The 18,741-nt window shown below is 40.6% G+C and overlaps 1 long non-coding RNA gene across 1 annotated transcript in view; it reads right to left on the bottom strand.

Annotated features, from left to right (window-relative positions):
- Positions 1-868: 868 nt before the first annotated feature.
- Positions 869-18,741, bottom strand: part of LOC124053971 — a 64,459-nt gene continuing 46,586 nt past the window's right edge. The window contains exon 3 of the long non-coding RNA XR_006842288.1: positions 869-976. This is a non-coding gene — a long non-coding RNA (uncharacterized LOC124053971). The remainder of the gene's footprint in view (positions 977-18,741) is intronic.

Below are 18,741 nucleotides of genomic sequence, written 5' to 3'. Positions count from 1 at the left end.
ATCATATTTGCTCCAATCCAGGATCATTCAGCAACTCACAATGAAAGGATCAATAAAACTATAGACTATAAATGAGCAAGCACAGAGCCCTCCTGTTGATTGTACAGATTCTGATTGAGTTTACTCAGTGAAGCAGTATTTCTGTAATATACCCATTAGCTCGTGAGCTGCTGTTTATCAGTGATTAAAAAATGTCAATACAGTTCTGTACCTTTCCTTAGCTCTTCCCTTCTTAGTGTTCCCTTTGGTTAAATGCTCATGGTGTTGCTGAAATGCCAGAATGTATGATTCTAAATGTACAGTCCAGATTCATTGTTGAGTGAACACAGTGGTAAAGAAAGGTGGAACTGACTAGCTGAGTGGAGCTCACAAGGCTCAAAAAAGTAGAGAAATTGATTAAATAATGACATTTGAATAAATAAATAAAGAGAGAAAGAAAGAAATCAAAGCTATGAATGGGCACACAACATGTTCATTAACCTGTAGTATATTTGATTTTGGTCCAGCAAAAGATGTTTGTTACACTTCATCTTGGATGCATATATATATTTGTTCCAAACACCTTGTGTTTAACAGCTCAAAATCCTTCTGATCCTTCTGACACATTAAGGACACGTTTCTGTTCTCAGCAATGTTTTTCCCTTGATCAACCTTTGTTCAGTGCATGATTCCCTGGGTTAATACCACCTACAGCCTATAACCTTCTGATGTTATATAAACTACATGCCCTAAAATTTGCGGTCAAGACAGTTTTCTTGATTTTAGACATTGGAAAGAATCAATTTTTGCTCATGAAATTTCATTCAAAAAACATCCAGCTCCCTTAGTTAGTTTTGTAATATGAAAGAAAATTGCCCTTACCTTATCACTTATAAGATTAGTAGAATCACACGGCTTGGGAACATAGGATCCAGAGAACATGGGGGAACATAGCTCATTGTCCCCCACTTGTGTCTCTTCACTCCTCTCACAAGATCTAACAAGGGGAAAAAGACAGATAAAATGAGAAAATAAGGAAAATATCATAATTCACAACTAACCATAAAACCACTGTATAGTTTTTTTTTCTTTTGAGATCTAAATTAATTTAAATGACTAAGAGTCTACAGCCACGCCAGCAGCTCTGTGAGGCTGTAGAAGAATGGGTTTCCAGTCTAGCACTTGTTAATTAGCACTAAACACAAAAGAGAGATGAGTCTGACTAAGTACGAAAACCAAAGGTTGACATGCTACCAGTGCTAGATGAAAGGTCAGCGGAGGAGAAAGTCATTAAGATACATTTTCTGGGGAACATGTATGGTTGTACCAAATTTATTTTAATCCATTAAATTCTTGTTGAGGTATTTCAGTCCACACCGAAGTGGCAGACTGACCAACTGACAGGCCAACACTGTCATCCCAAGAACTAAGGAGCTAACATGGCAAAAAGCCCATAGTATGATCCCTGCTGCCCGCCTCCTCCAGGTCAGGTGCTTGGCAAACCTACAGGACTTTCATAAGCTGTCGTTCACACCCAGAGTGTGTGGGTTAGGCTCAGAGTGTGACTGAACACATTGAAGAGCCTCAAAGCTGCAGACAAAAACACTAATGAAGGAAGTCAGGTGGACAATGTAAGCACAGTAGCACTAATTGACCTGACAGACACCTCCAGCGTATCTCAGTGGAGAGGTGGTGCCATGGTCCTCTGCTCAGCAAAGGTGTGTGTGGCACTCATCTTTCTCATTTCCTGTCTAAAGGTCTGAAGTCCGCCACCTACTTTTCTTTCATTTCTTTGCTTCATGCTTCTGCAGTCTCTAAATATTGCTTCTACCTTTGTGTCCTTTGCTTGTCCATTCATCTGTCATTCAGTGTAACCCCGATTTCTTTTTTAAACAGACTCTGCTGCCACACACACACACACACACACTCGTACATCGTTCCATTTCAGCATTTCAGAGGTTACCACTCAGACCCAATCCCAGCAGTGCTGTCCCCAAAAAGCCTCCTCCATCAGCGTAACACAGTGCATCTAAGTGCTGCAGCGGATATCACAGTGTGTCGGTTGACCCTCTAAAGTGACAAGAAGCACCAGCAGCAGCACATAAAAACAACATCAGCACTCTGGGCCACACTGGAACAATTCCACAGCAAACCCCGGAGCAAAAAGCACTGAGAGGCTGTGACAGAGGAGCTGTTACCGTGCCGGTTGAAGGTGTCTTAATTGAATGAGATTTATGTTTAAGTTTGCATCACATCCATGCATTTTGAAATAAACATCTGTCCCCACCATTTTTAATTGCACATTATAAGATTTTTTCCCCTCAACGCAGGAACGCTGAGGGATTGTGTACTTCTGCGCTTGCATCAGATACCTCTCGGGGCACGGGGCAACGAGCTGGCAGTAATTGGGTTTGATTTAATGCAGTAATGTATCCAACACAGCTGTCATGCTAAACAAGCTTGTGCATACAAGTAACATCTATTTACCTCTGGCATGAATGTATTATCTCAAATGCACTGCCTTGTGCTCTCAATTAAAAGCTCCAGAGTGCAAAAGTCATTTGTTTTATTCAATTCTATGTCATTAAATTCCAATCTATCCATAAATTGAGTTCATGCAAGTATAACTACTTCATGAGAAAATATCCTACGCGGTTTTGTACAACATACTGTGCAGCAGCACATATTCAAGTCAAAGCAGATTTGTGTTCGGATAAGCTGAAGTATACTTGATGTATCTTACAAGACACTAAAAGAGTCTTAATACCACACAGATCACAGGGGAGGATATGGTAAATAAAACAATTCGCATATTTTATTAAAGTTTTCAAAATACTCATCTACTGTTTTGTTCGAGTTTGTTGTAAGCTTCACAAGGAAGCACAAACTCATTTGGGAATTCCACAAAGTTTTCCCTTGATTCTAAATGTAGGCCACCCCTCCATTAATTGTTTAATTAATCATTGACAAGAAAATTCAAATCTTGATGAAAAAGAGCATGCAGGTGGTATGTGGTTACAGCAGATATGGAGCAGCTTGTCAACTGGAATAACATCATCCATGGCCATGTAGAACCATTAGGAAGTCAAAACCCATCTGTGTCTGTCCCCTGTGAGCTGCCATGTTAAAGAATACATGTCTCCAACACAGTGCACTGTCATGTCGGGACATCAGATGGAGAATTGGAGTAAAGTGTGAGTAGACAGCCCAATAAATTGAGTAAACATGCACTTTTCTAATGTATCATTTTGTAGTGACCACAATAACAAGCAAAAATCATGCATATCTATGCTATGTTGGCTTATGTACTAACCTTATTTAACATGATGGGCCACTGCAAACTCAGCAGGTTAAAGTCATGGAACACACACACCACATGCAGCCCGGATGCTATACACATGTGGAAGCACAAACACAAAGTATAGATTTATCCAGCTGCTCCCGATTGGGCAGCTTAATACCCTCTCAACCTTGTAAATCAATTCCCGAACAGAATTTAATTTTCATATTTCACGATTTGATCGGTCAGGCGCCCCAAAGCACAAACAGTTGCCATCTAACTCACAAAACAGGTGCATAAATCATGCAGTGACCTTTCTGTGGTGGAACAAGCAGAGGACATGCTGTAGCTTTAGTTGTCCCAGGGCGTAACTCCTTACTGTGTGTGCATATGTGCGTAGCTGACGCGTGTGTTAACTGGACCACAAACTAGGGCTTCGACTAGAGGGGTATTCAAAAGTTTTTGCATGGACTGATGCAAATGTATGTGTTGTTAGGTGGACTGTGCACATTTTATATTCCGTTATGTACAAAATGCTGCACTGCTTTTGGCTTGCAAAGTGAACCCATTTTGTTTTAAGTCTCAGTTCGAACATCCAGAATTCGCTAACTTGCATTAAATGGTTAAATACATTTGTTCCTAGGATGTTTGAAGGTAAAATATGCACTCTAATGATGCTACACAAATTGTAAGACATAGCTACAATTTGCCCTTTACAGTCAGATTGGCATTTTAAAAGAAGAAATAGCACACTTTTCCTCTCGTACATGAATAGCTGAATTCATATGCAATAAACTCAATCTAATAAAACCAGGGTTTGCGCTGCCGACAGCCTTATGTATGTCAGGAAGCTTATGGTGTCTCATGTTGGCAAACTTTAGAGAGGGCTGTGTGAATGACATTTACAGTTACTCTGACTAATCCTGTAGTTAAGGTAATGTAATGTTAATGTAACGTATAATTGTATAATTGCATTGTCCCCTGCTTGCAAATTGCATTAAGGTACACCAGCAAAATGTGATAAACCTGTGTTTAAAAAATGTAGCTGTTCTACTACAATATCAACATAATTCATCTTTTAAGTTCTGTGTATTGCTTTGACAAAGCCCTTTCATGGCTGAGGTAATTATGACTCATGTCTGCTGAGAGCAAAGGAGGAGTTATCATGGTGTGACAACGTCTGAGCACGTGGAGGCAGGATGCTGGGATGGATGGGTCAACAAATTGTTACAATCTGAGGTTCCCATTTCCCTCCAACAGTCAATGTTTGTTTCCCTCTGATATTCTTCACCTTCACCATCACTACATTCATTTAATAGCAGCTGTAAGGCTCATTAGGGAATGCAGGAACAGTCTGCTGTTTGTGACTCTTCATAACTTTGGCTCTTAACTTTAATGTTGATGCAAAAGTCAAAAGCATATAATAAAATGAATTATTAGAGATTTTGATTTTCTTTAATTAAATCACAATAAACTTGAGACATGTTCTGTGACCACTATAGAGTTATGTTATGTTCCAATGATGTTGCTCAACTCAAAAAAGTCAGTGACTTCAGGTTCCTTGAGTCATATGTTGCAGACAACAAGAAGGATTTCCAGACCGAGAAAGGACCAGTCTGGAGTGCCTTTAACAAGTTCCACAATATCTGGCAATCAAGTATATCAAAGTCCATAAAGCTGGCCTTCTTCAGAGCTTGGAAAGCTGGATCATGAAGAAAGAACTTCATGATCCAGCAAGATTGTCATGATGGCACACACACCAGCTTCTTGAAAGGGTGCAATACATCTTAAGGCATGAGCACAAGACAGTGCAAAGACTATTATTTGCTCGAGTTCCAACAGATAAACTGTAAAAATCCCCCTCTCTGTTCACTGGAGTTTTGATTGCATCTATACCTATTAATTATGGTTATTCATAATGTTTTGCCCAAGCCTTTTCACTCTGATGCAGATTCACAACTCTTCATTATCTTTCCAATCATCCATCTGTCCAAGCCTCTGAGAAATCAAGAATTTATAAGACAATGCAACACAATCAGCCTGACACAAATGTAGCTGCTGTTCACACACACACAACACAGCAATAAAAATAGCTAATTCTCCCCTGCTGATTATGTAAATACCATTAGATCCCAATCTCAAAACACCATTAATCATGTCCGTATGGTTTGACTGTGTGGTATTTCAATTTCCTTGCGAAGAGCTCATTTGAGAAGCAAAGCTAATCAATTGTGTCTCATTATCACTGCATAGATCTATGTCTGTGACAGTGTACACTCAATACTGATATTGACAAAAGACTGATACTAAAACAATTCAGCGTTAAGGGAAAACATCAGCGGTCTGAAATATTTCTGTGCAAATGTGACTTTGATGGGATTCGAAATTAGGATATCTGTTAATCTAAATTTAGTCTCAACGGTTCTTTGCACTAAATGCCGACATCTGTATGCTAATACTGTCTTAACTACTCACATGCTCATGCTTAGCAGGTAGTATTTACTAAGTTCCCTGTCTCAGTTCGGTGTCTTTCGCTAACAAGCATTTTTAAAAAGGTATGAACATAAATCAAAGTGTTGGAGTCTCAAAAAAGGCTAAAGTCTGCCACATTAACAAATGATAAAGTGAGTATTATGCAGCCTTCATGCATTTGCACATGTTTTATTGGCCATGATGTAACATGCTATTTAATTAAAGAGATCCTTTTTTCAGCGCACTGTCACTGTCTCTAAACACTCAGCCTTAAACACGTATGTACATAATACAAAAGGACATAAATCATCACGGCGACGGGTAAGGCTGTTCAAATTAATCACAGAAGCAAACAGTACGTGGCAACAATACTAATGAGACTTTCACCTCTCACTTGAGCCGGTATTTTAATTATAAATTGTTGTGCAGCATGCTTTTAATGACTCTGTTTTAATAGAAAGCACAAATTAACTGTGTACATCTTGATGCCGTGCCACATTAGAATAGTCCCGGGAATTGGAATAATGAGGAATCAATGGAGCAACATATTGGATGTAGATGTTCATCAATATGATTGTAACCAAAGAACGGCCCTCCTGCTTGTGCATTCCTGTCATGGCTCCGTGTGTGCATGTGCGCCAAATTAATCACATTTTTTATCAGAACTTTTTTTCCCTTTCTGCATAATTAACAACACCCTTTCTGAAGTTAGTGACCCATGGCCATATAAAAAAATTAAGTCTTTTCAAATAACCATTCTGCACAAATATATTGTTATTACAAAGTGTTCCGTAGCTTAAAAGTCAAAAAGAGTGCAGTGCCTACACACTGGCTAAGTGAGACTTAGAAATTATTTTCATTTTCTGTCATTCGGCCTGGCAGGAGACACATTTGGGGCTTCTCTGCCAGACATGTGTACCCTGTTCCCGTCCTCCCAATTGCTTTCTGTCGACTCTCCCTTGTGAGGGACAGTGATCTCATATTTGAATTAACATGCACTCTGCTTTGGATTGCCTTCTATGAAAATAACATGAGTGGCGACGACGGGGAGACAGACTAATTTAAAAGCAAGCAGGAAAAAAGCAATTGGTGACAGGGGTCGAGGAAGCGGGAGTTGGAGTGGAGGGCAGGGAAGAGAAGAAAGGAGTTGGGTGTCCTTTGAAAAAGATGCAGCAGGTGGGAGGGGGATACATCTTTGCAGTGTATACCCATATTTGAATCATGTAGAAAGGCTCCTCTGCTTATCAAGGTAAGCCATCCTCCTGCTCCATATTTCTCCCTTCCAACAGAGTGTGAAAGATCATATTATAAGGAGTCTGTTGCCTCTCATTTCACACCACAACCTGTGCAGTGACTGGATTTTGTGCCATTTTAAGTGAGGAAGTGGTCAGACAGTGAGACAGTGGGGAAAGTCTGTCACAGTGCAGTTGGTGCTATTTGGATACGAGATCTGACAGACATAAAGGGAAAAGTGTGCTTGTGTTTTCTACTGTGCACTTAACTCATGGGCATATTATTATGCCCCTGCCGGTGCCAAGGTGTGTGTTGCCCACAGATACACAGCTGCAGGGGCATGTGGCGTGATGGGGGCCGGCTGACAAGCGGTGGGTGACCAAGTATCAGAAGGGAAACCGTAGCAACCAGTCATGTAACTGTGCAGAGAAAGGCAGAAGGCTCACTAGTACTGATCCCTGTTGCTGCAGGAAGTTCATTTATATGATTTTATTTTGTATGTGCATATGTCTCCATATTAGAGTAAGTGCTATATCAAGCAAAATAAATCACATAAAAAGGTTGAAGTCAGCAGCCATATTATTTTGACAAGTAGTTGTCCCAAAATAAAGGTTGTGGTTTGCATGTTTGCTGATGTACTCGTAATCCTGTTTCATGCTCTCCTGGAGAGGAGTCGCACCATCATCCCCAGGCATGACAATCCCACCTACAGGAGTATATCAGCAACCTCCGCAAAACACCACTATGACTGATGTGTTTACGCATTCTCTTATCATATTTACCCCCCAGTATCGTCACTACAGACTACCCGACATTTACAGGGACTGATTCAAGAACAGCAGCGCATTATTTGAAAAAAAAGTGGGGGCAGCTCCTCTCCTGCTGCAACATTTTTCTTCATATAGCAGCATATTGACTATAAACCTCCATCCAGGATGTGAGGAAATAACAATAATCTAGTTTGAGGAATGCGTGGCACAGTTTTGGAGAGTCAACTTACTTCTCCCACAGTGGGTCTAAATGCCCGAGAGGAGGTAGAGGGGAGGAGAATTCAATCACACCTACACAGTCCTGTCGCGGTGAAATCGAGAAATAAATGGAAGTCTGGTAGTCATCCCTTACCTCGTGATAATTGTGACTTTCAGTCCCACTTGATAGCCCAAAAATCTACAGCAAGAGAGGTCAGCCTTCACAGACAAAATGATTTAAGAGATAGCAGTGACAGTCGAGGTGATGCTCTCTCTCTCTCTCTCTCTCTCTGTGCTGATGTATGCTGCTGCCGTGAAAGAGAGAGAGAAAGATAGAAATAGGAGGAGATGGTGGTAGCGTGAGATAAAGAAGTGAAAAAAAGCTGTCTATTGACACTGCTGCAAATTTTCCCCTAGCCAGCTCTGACAAAAATGGATGATTTTTATTAAGAGCCCTGGCTTTGTATCTTCCATCTCATATATCTCTCCTAACAGAGGAAGGCCATCTTTGTACTGGTCATAGAAAGGGAGTGTCGCACTGCTTTTATTTTCAGGCGAGTTATCTGTAGTTGTGCAGAACTGATATGAAATTTGAATTCTTCTTCCTTTTTTAATATTAAAGAAACATAAACTTCAATGATAATGATACTATTAGATATTATTTTTTAAACAGCAGAAACAACTTAAAGTCGAAACAAACTCCATCAATCTACATACTGATTTCTAGGAAATATATATAATTTAACGCTGACCCAAAAGAATAAGGCTCCTCTATATTTTTCTTAGCCAACATTATGTCAGTGAATACTTTCTGACTTCCTACTGTGCCCGTTGCTCTTATGTTCTTACCAAAGATTTAGATCTTTAAAAATGTCTCAAGTAAAATCTTTCATATTGGCAAAAAGGCACAGTAATTTCCTAAAACAGCAGGGCACTTCAGAGTTTAGTATTACACAGTTATGATATAATAGTGCATTTGCAGCATACTATTGAGTTTCAAATGTTTTTGTGAATATTTTTGGCTTCATGCAGCATGGAAAGAAAGCACAGCACACACCGTTCCTCGTAATGTCTCCTTGAGCTTTGGGATAAAAATAAAGGTTAATGGCACAGACAAATACCCCTTTTTCTTTCACCCTCTGCGGACAGCATTAGTTTGTGAAAGTATTGCACTGACTCTTCCACCCCCCTCCAGGTCCGCATACAGCAGAACTTGCACAAACTCGCCCACCCTCGAATCTAAACCCAAGATTGTTGTTCTCACAGCCTACGACCTCTGACCCCCACCCGCCGCATCTCCTCCCTCCCTGGGGAGAATCTTGGCTCAGCTTCTCTTTGTGGTACATGCTCCTACACATCCCAATGACAGGACCCATAAACCACCGTCGAACAAGATAGCCCGCCACCCCGCTCGCTGGAAGGCCTGTGGGATTGCCATCAGAGAACATACAAGGGGACAAGTCAGGTCTTGTGTTGATCAATAATGTACTTTCTGGGCCATCACGCTATCTGTCACCTCCATTTCTGAGAAAACAACAGAATAAATAGCAGAGCCCGGATTTGTTGCTTCCAATGATGAATAATAGGCGATAACATCGCCTTGGCAACTGTTCTGCAGTGTACACACACCATAAGGGTCTCCAGCAGTAGCTATTCTTACTCCAAGCCTTACTGTCTATTCCCTTATTGGCAAACTGTCACTGCAAACATCCTCCTATAGCTCAAGCTGACAATAGAGTAAATGAAATGCTTTATTTCTCTCCCCACAACCTTTTTAGGCTTGTGCACAAACATGACAACAGCCTTGCACAGTGCATTCCCTGTGCTGCCACTGACAACATGAGAAATCATCTGCAAATAGAGAAAAACAAAATTAATATCTGAAGCTTTAAACGGATGAATGCAATGAGCACACTTCCTACAATCAGGCAGATCTGCGCATCTGTTCTCTGCATGAATCACTGCATCCCTCAGTCCACCATCTGCTAAGCAGGTGACACCTGCATACACAGGAATAAAAATTTCATGTGTTTTTAGAATACAGTAGGCCTGTACTGTCAAAAGAACCATATCATCTATGCTTAAAAGTTTTGAATAACTGAATGCATGTTTTTTAGGCTACTTCATTCTCAAGCAGTATTACCCATGTTTATAAGAGAAAATGTACTTGACTAGAATGAAAAGCCAGGAGAAAGGTCATCTAAAAGCACACACCTAAAAATAATTTTCTTGTTATATCCCAGTCACCTGAGCTGTCCTGGCTTTGTCTGCCCTTTATTGGTGTTGACTGAGTGAAAACAACCCCTACTAGCAGTGTGATTACAAAGACGGCACATCCTAAAGACAAAATGTCAAACAGCAGTACATCTAAAGCAAATCAAAATGGACGAGCCAAAGCAGAACATTTACCCTCCCATGGCTTTGCCTGCCTCTGAGAAATCAGTCACGGCCAACTACAGTAATGCTTGAGGGGCTGCCTGCTGTCAGCCCGAGATGAGCACTCAGAGAGTTTCTACCACTGTTTCCATGTGTTCTGATGTGCGTTACCTAAAATAAGCTCTTAGCCGCCTGCTTGTCTGTCAGACAGAAAAGAGTAGACCGGAACACCCTGTTTAGAGATGACCAAAAAAACCCAGGCCGGCTAACCAGGAGAGGAGAGTGTTGGAATAAAAACCTTCACGGTAATGATCTTCATAAAGATGAATCTTTGGAAAGAACATAGTGGGTTTTGTTTTGTTTTTTAATATTAGTCTGGCATTTAGCACTACCTCAGTTCGGTTCACTTCAGTCATTTTATTATCCCAGATGGGAAACTTGGCTTGCAGTCAGAAGCACAAGACAAAAAAACAACAAGTACAGAACCGAAAGTACCAAAACAAAAAGTACATAGGGAACAATGAAGTTTCTTACTCCTATTGCACTTGAACCTTGATACTCCAAATATCTGAGCTGAGAGAAGCAGGTGCTTTCAGAGAACCTGGTAGCCAAAGATTCCTATAAAAAGGGGCAGGGGGAAACCTATCACCTTTCTTGCCACCTTCATAATATACACTATATAGACAAAAGTATTGGGATGGGGCTGCTTTTCAGGGATTGGGCTCAGCCCCTTACTACCAGTGAAGGGAAATCTTAGTGCTTCAGCATAACAAGAAGACATTTTGGACAATGCTATGCTTCCATCTTTGTGGTAGCAGTTTGGGGAAGGCCCTTCTGTTTTCCAGCATGACTGTGCCCCAGTGCACAAAGCAAAGTCCATAAAGACATGGTTGGATGAGTTTGGTGTGGAAGAACTTGACTGGCCCAAACAGAGTCCTGACCTCAACTCCATCCAACACCTTTGGGATGAACTGGAACGGAGACTGTGAACCAGGCCTTTTGGTCCGACAACAGTGCTTGACCTCACAAATGCGCTACTGTATGAATGGACAAAAATTCTCACAGATACACTCTAAAATATTGTGAAAAGTTTTCCCAGAAGAGCTGAAGCTGTTATATATGTGAAGCTTATCTCGTACTCCAGGTGGTTTTGACTAAGAAGTCATGTATTACTCACATTCTGAAGATGCATTTGTTGTTGTTTTTCCACAAAAACTGGCACATCCTCATGTAATGTAATGCTATCATGGTGAAGATCAGCTCTTATAGCGCTGTTGTCACCACTGCCACAACCCAAGAAAGCCATGTTATAAAGCCATATAGATACTGGCAATTCTCCGGTAAACTTTGTGCCATACTAGTAAATGTCCTCTGCATTATCCATCATCCATCCTTAATGTTTATCTGCTGTACAATCAATAGTCTGATATCACTACAGGAAGAAGAGGAAAGCAGTATTCTGCATAATCCATAGTGTGAATATTAAATACAAAGCAGTTAAAACCCATAGTTTCAGTATATTTCCAAACTATCCCACTCCAGCACAACAGAATTCAGAATCCCTAAAGACAATTCAACTATAGTGAACATTTTTAAAAACATGCATATGCTTTGGAAGGAGATACTCTCAGACTGACACAAAAGTATTTAATTATTGAATATCCCTTGTATGCGCTATTCAAATGGCTGCACTGAATTCATACAAGCTTAAGAGAGTGTTTTCCCTGACAATTCTATTATTTTAATCAGGACCTCTTCATATTAATTAGCAAAGATTAAAAACAATGACGGCAGAAGCGGGGACTGGAACCCCTGTTGCTTTTAATAAAAGCCAAGTTGTACAGAATTCATTCTAATGAAGGCAAAAAGAACAAGCGTCTGTTCCCTTTGTGATGAGCATAAAAATAGCTTGCACACTTCGAATAACAAAAGTCTGGCTTATAATTAATGACAAAAAATGTACTCCCCCTTTTTTGTTCTTTCCATGACAGCTGAAATGGTTTATAAAAGGTATTGATAATGAGCTCTAAATGGCCAATAAGGCCATTTGGTGTTGAAGAACAAAAAAAAAAAAAAAAAAAAAAAAGAAGGAAAAAAAAAAGCCACTGACATGGCCAGTCAACGTCGCCAGGTAAAAGCCTCTAGGACCAATTACTGAGACGGTCACCTCACAGCACGACACACACAGAAGAAGAAAGTCACACACATACACACATTAGTGTGTGCACACACTGCTTGTAGCTTAGGGCCCTTTATTTTTTGTTTTTTTGTTGTTGTTTTCTTTGAGCTGCTGTGTGGCCAAAGTGCCAGAAGCACTGTTTGTGCAGGCAATAATGTGCTGTGCTCAGATCTAGTTTAAACAGGCATTATGGAGCCAAATGGCCACCCAAAATATCTCCAAAACTCGATGATAAGGAGGCCTTGGGTTTCAGAGTAGAGGAAATATTCATTCTCCCTAATTGGGCTGTGAGGGTTGAATTCACACTGTGCGGACTGCCTTAAATTTAATCTGTTCCTGGTTTACAGTTTGAGCAGTGTTTTGCAAACAACTCTTCCTTAATGGTGCCTTTCTTCAGAGGCTTTCCTTCCTTCTGTTCAAGGACAGCAGGGAATAAGATAAAGCAGGATACAAAAAAGGACAGAAACAATGATGACTTGAAAACCAAAGGGTAGAAAGGGGCTCAGAGGAAGGAATGAAAGATGTAGAGAGTTAATAGAGGTTGAGAGGAAGGATTAGGAAAGAACAGAGGAGAACAAATGAATTCCACACTGTCCATTATACCAGCCGCTATGTGGTGTAGTGCCACAAGCCAAGTGCCCTATTTATTCCAGGCATAATTACACGGCAATGAGGCCCTGCTGATGCCCAATGCGAGGTTAAGTCGATAGGCGACCCAGATTTAAAGCAGCCGTGTCCTGTAATGGCATCTACAGTCAGAGAGCCTCGCCTGGATTCCAATAACCCATCTCATCTGTCATAATAAAAATTTAGCTTGCAATTTGCGCTGCCCACTCTGTCCCTCGCTTGCCGCCTCCCATGTTCCCTCTCCTCACCCCTCTCTCCCTCCGACTCTCAGTTTGTCCCCTACACACTTGCATGGACACACATACGCAGAGTGGTTCTGTGCTAATACTTTATGTCACTGGGCTCATATCGATTCCGGAACAGTATTCACCAATTTAATTACCCATGCTGCATATAAAACACCCCACCAACCAATCCTTATGCTCTAAGCAACATGAGCCAGTGAGGTTTGAGGTTTCTTGCCTAACAATCCTGTTAAAGCATAAAGCTTTTAGTGCTTTTGACCACACTCCAGAACGACTGGATCCTTGACCTCTTGTCTTTTTTCCTCTGCTCTCCACCCACTCCTCCTTTTCTCTGCCTGCCCCTGCAGCTGCCTTTCTGCCCTCGTGCCCAACTTTTCATTCTGTCCAACAATGTTTTTTCTCATTGAGCTGTCAGAAACCAATACAACATTTAAGGACTCTTTTAGTATATAAAAAAAAGCTTATTTTGGAAATCTCCACCAATCCTACACATAAGCCTTTGTGTTTTATGGGGAACCTGTGAAAACAACCGTATAGGTCTTCTGCAGCTGATTGACTCTGAGAAATTACCCTGATAATGTCAACAGGGTTATCTTAGATTTAGCTTGGTCCTGGACAGGACTAAAAGTCAGGACATTTCAGCCTCTGGACCAAGTCTGATGTTAGAACTTGGAGCGTGAGGGTTGTACAACATGGGAAGAACAAGGGAGATGCTGAAAGACAGAACTGAGTTGCCTCATGGGAATGGTAGGATTAAGTGTCTTTTGGAGCTTTTGTCATATTAGAGACAAAAAGTCAGAATAGCTCAGTCACAGCTGCTTCAATTTTAACCATTGCTTTTTCAACCCTCAACTTTTTCAATCTTTTGTGCAATGTTAAATTGGTTGAGAGGCCCTTTAACCTTAGATTTGAATTGCACAAAAGTTCATTGAAATCCAACTCAGTGTAGATTTAAAAGACTATTCAATGATTGTATTCCTGAAGTGACAAGGTCTTATGATAATAACCACCAAAACATTTAAGTCACTTTAGACTTTAAGTTATAACAAATGTTGATCCCAAGTCTTGAGATATTTCTGCCATTTTGACTAGATTATTTTCGATCTATTTAATATCATTTGATATAATATCATTAGATCAGATTACATCCTGTCTGATATTCTTACCTGCCATCACTCCCCATTCTGCGTAGATGGCTCAAAAAGACCAAAAACCACAGCTCTGAGGAAATTATGTCTTACACAACCATCTCCTCTGACCTAGCTGGTTGTTGAAAGAATAATTTTGCGTCCAAATATCACAAACATTTCCTGAAGTGCAAGAAACAACCCATTAATTTTTTTTCTCATATATTTTCCTGACACTGTGACTTCATGCCCACAGTGACAGCTGTGCAGTCTGTCAGCGCATTTGAGATGAAAGACAAAGGAAAGTGACATTTGTGCTAGTGATTTTCATTTTTGTGTAATGAGTTGACCCTTTCTGTCCCTATTTGAATATTATCTGAAGGCTGTCTCTCCCGAGCTAGAGAAAGCAAAAGGAAGCAGTGCACATTAAAAATTATTTATGTCATTCTCTGTCAGTTTGAACCTGTCACACTATCTGCAATATGAAACTAGATAACATCTGAGCACTTCCGTTATGATATTGTAATTAAAAAATTGTAATATAGTAACTCCAGCTAGTAGGTGTATTATTATTATTACACTAATTGATCATTTTAACATACACAAATTAGGTCTCTGGAAGGGTTGAGCCTCAATTAGAGACTTTCCATCTCACTCACCTAATGTTAAACCATTATATTCGCTGAGCTGTTACTATCTGTAATTTAAGTACTCAGCTCAGGTTACTACAGCATATTACAGTAAGAATAATCACTCAGCTTTACTTTAAATCCAGATCTTGTTCAGATAGCTATGATAATTTACAGATGCTGATTACCCATTTTTGTAAAGGTTTTTTTGTTTGTAAAGGGATTTTGTATTGATACTCACTGTATTCAGGACTGTCTAAACCAACAAATTTCGTGAAACTGGCAGCTGTTTTCAGCCAAAACAGTTCTGACAGAGCCTCAGTTCCCTACCTGTCCAGCACAAATTGCGAACAGACAAGTTAGAGATGAGCTGAAGCCAGAGATTTCTCTCTTACATTCATCCAGACACACACATCACCCCAAACGAATGGTAATGTTGCTCTCTGTCTGCTGGATGTGTAAACAGTCAACCATTTGCTTGCCCACATGAAGTTAAAATGTGATAATATTGTGTGCTATTGTTATGTTTACAGCTTCTCTCAACTGTTCCCAAGTGGCCAACAAAATCTGTTAATGCAGGCTTAATGGTGCTGTTAAATGGACAACAACAAAGCATGTTGTTTTTAAATGCGGACCAACAGCTTAAGAGTTACTGTTTGACCTTTTGAAGCATGTTTAGCATCTCTCCAGTCTCGTGACACATTGCTGATATTGTAATATTCGAACAGGTACTGCGTCCAGGGATGCTTAGCCTCAAAAGTCCATTCATTATCGTTTGACATCTGACAGCCTTGTTCATCTCAGTCAGAGTAAAATGCAGAGTCATCCCTGGCTAATGGTGTTAATACTGCAAATGGTAGTGAAGCCCATCATGATGCGTTGAGAAAGGCAGACAGCGAGTCTTCACATAGCTGGCCAAGCTGTTTCTGCAAAGTCAATCACATCCATCTTTCCTCAAACTCTACAGTATGTATAACAATTGCAGTAGTGAGAGAGAAAATGAGAGGTGCAGCCATTAAGACAAAGGAGGGCTGGGAATTTGTCCAATTAACATTTAACCTGGAAATGATAAGCTGGAGGTGGAGAATCAGGGAGGAGGAATGTGAAGTGGTTTACCCTCACTCAGCCCTCTGCTATTTTCTATCAAGGATGTCAACTTGAAAGCGATGTAAGTGAAAAACTGTTGATGCCCCACATAGCTTTTTGAGTGTATATGTGAGATCTGTGTTTGCATAAATAGGTGAAGTTACTGTACAGCAAATATATCTTCCTGTGGTTCTGCAGAACAAAGGCCTGCTGCATGCGTCCCGAGGTATAACCCAGACGGATGTCAACAACACAGAAAGTAACGAACCTGACAATCAAAACTAAGGAATAATTTCTCTCCCTCTGTCTCTCAGCAGTGAGCCGTCTCTGACAGTACCCATGCAGTGCAGCAGAATTCATTGTTCGTGCCCATTATAAAAGTTCAGACCCAAACTGAAGGAGTCAGGAAAACAAGGCTCCTCGGGCTTGACAGCAAATCTGTACTAAAAGCATATAATAGGAAACTTTTGTTTTTTGCCCTGCACAAATGCCAACATTATGCCATGTGTATGAATAATGGAGGCAGGTTGCAGGGTCCATGCCACTCTACGCTTTGATCAAATAAATATTAAAAACTGTTGCCAAAGTAACAGAATGCTTAATTGCAGCATGTTGTATGATAAATAGGGCACTGTGTTCTCTTAAAAACACAGGTTAATTGGCCTGTCAGACCCCAGTGTTGACTTTGCTCCAAAGCAAACTTTCTGCTGAGTAATGCCAGCCTAAAAGGGAAATATTCACTTTATTCTCCATGCAATATTTAACCTTGAAAATTGTAACGTTTAACAATATGTAGTTATAAGCTGGCATCATAGCCTGGCTCTTTTTTTTTAAAATTGAAATCTAAAACAAACACTCCTGCAGTCAGTTTTTCTTGACAAAGCAAGCCATTTCACCCCGCACATCCCTCTCTGCCTATTCAGCGTGTGGGGGTGGGAAAGGGGGCAATAAATCAAATTCCCCATTCCAGCTCTCGTGCTCCACAGGTCCAGGAGGACAGTGTCCACTTCCTTACATTAATCTTTTAATGGACTCTCCTCTCCTCTCTTTGGCAGCTGCACTTCCCCCGACAGGTCAGCAACGATTGCTGGGGTCATTAGCCCTCCGATAGGCTGAACGATAAGATCAGCAACAATGGGGACAAGGTGTGGGAGAGACAGCGCTGAGCTAGCTACACAGCTCTGGGTTAAAGAGGAGAGTCGTCTTCACAAGGTCGTTCTGAGAGAAAGGCAGCAAGAGTCAGTTTAACACTGAAGAGCAGTTGGGGTTGTGTTATAGTGCTGATATTTCAGTGTAGAGACACTGCACTGAATACTGTCAGCTTATAATAGTGGGAGAAGGAGCAGTCTCTTCAGCAATAAATGCATTAAATCAGGCCAGATCTTGTGCTTCTTCCTCACAGAGTGAGGTTTCAATGTGCTGACTTTTGCTCTCTATAAATATTAAGGCTCTGAAAATAAATGGGTGGAATTATAATGTTTCAGTGTGCAGCAGAATACTTAGTTCTTGGCCGAACTTCTCAAATGTGTTTTATACACAGCTAGCCTAGAGATCAAGGTTGACTTTGAATTGTATGACTGAGCTCTCTGGCTCAGATCACAGCGGATAAGGCTGGAAAAAGCCAGATTCTCTCTTAATGAGCCCAGAGGAGAGCATTTCATAAAACAAAAGGACGAGACAAGAGGGAGAATGTCTGTTCTGCAGGAGAAGCTTTTGGACTGTCCTCTGATGCACTTTTCACAGCCGGCCGCATCCCAGTTAAAATTAACTACAGACAGAGAGAGTTCAATCCGTATCCTCCGAGGGGAATAAATGGGCTGGAGTTGATGGGTTGATAGTGGGTAAATGTATTTCTTAATCTACACTGGGGTGTAAGGGTAACTGGGTAAATGTGGCCCACTACTCACAACAAGTCCCTTGAGAGATTATACCAATTGCCATTTCAGAAATGAATTCAGTGACCTACAGTAATGTGAATTTCATTTGCACACTATTTGCCACCAGACAATTGTGTGTGTGTGTGTGTGTGTGTGTGTGTGTGTGTGTGTGTGTGTGTGTGTGTGTGTGCGTTTTGTATATGCTCCTATCGCCACAGCAGCAGTTGAAATGTAAGTATGAAAAAACATCCAGAATGGACACATGACAACAAGGCAGAGAGTCAGAATGATCTGTGACTCTGAAGTCCCTGAAGTTGGAGACTGTCGCTGAACTTTGTCATTTTCTTTTTTTGTTTTTTTTGTTTTTTTTTAAATCACAGACATTTCAGACCAACTTTAAATTCATCTGGGCAGTGCTGGAATGTAACTAAGAACATTTACTGAAATAATGTACTCAAACATCAAACATTTCAAGAAAATTCATACAATGACCCCAATGCAATTCTGATTCTCTCTCTTTTAAAATCTCCTGTTTTATTCCACTTCTCATTCCGGATAATCAATGGATTCTGGATAATCAATGATCACACAGCTTTTATTTAGACCTAGTTGAAGCTAACTATTAGGGTTCAAAACCAATCACATATTAATTAATTTATTTAA

Source organism: Scatophagus argus, chromosome 22, assembly GCF_020382885.2.
Source record: "Scatophagus argus isolate fScaArg1 chromosome 22, fScaArg1.pri, whole genome shotgun sequence".
NCBI lineage: Eukaryota > Metazoa > Chordata > Actinopteri > Scatophagidae > Scatophagus > Scatophagus argus.
This window is presented reverse-complemented; position numbering and strand designations above follow the sequence as displayed.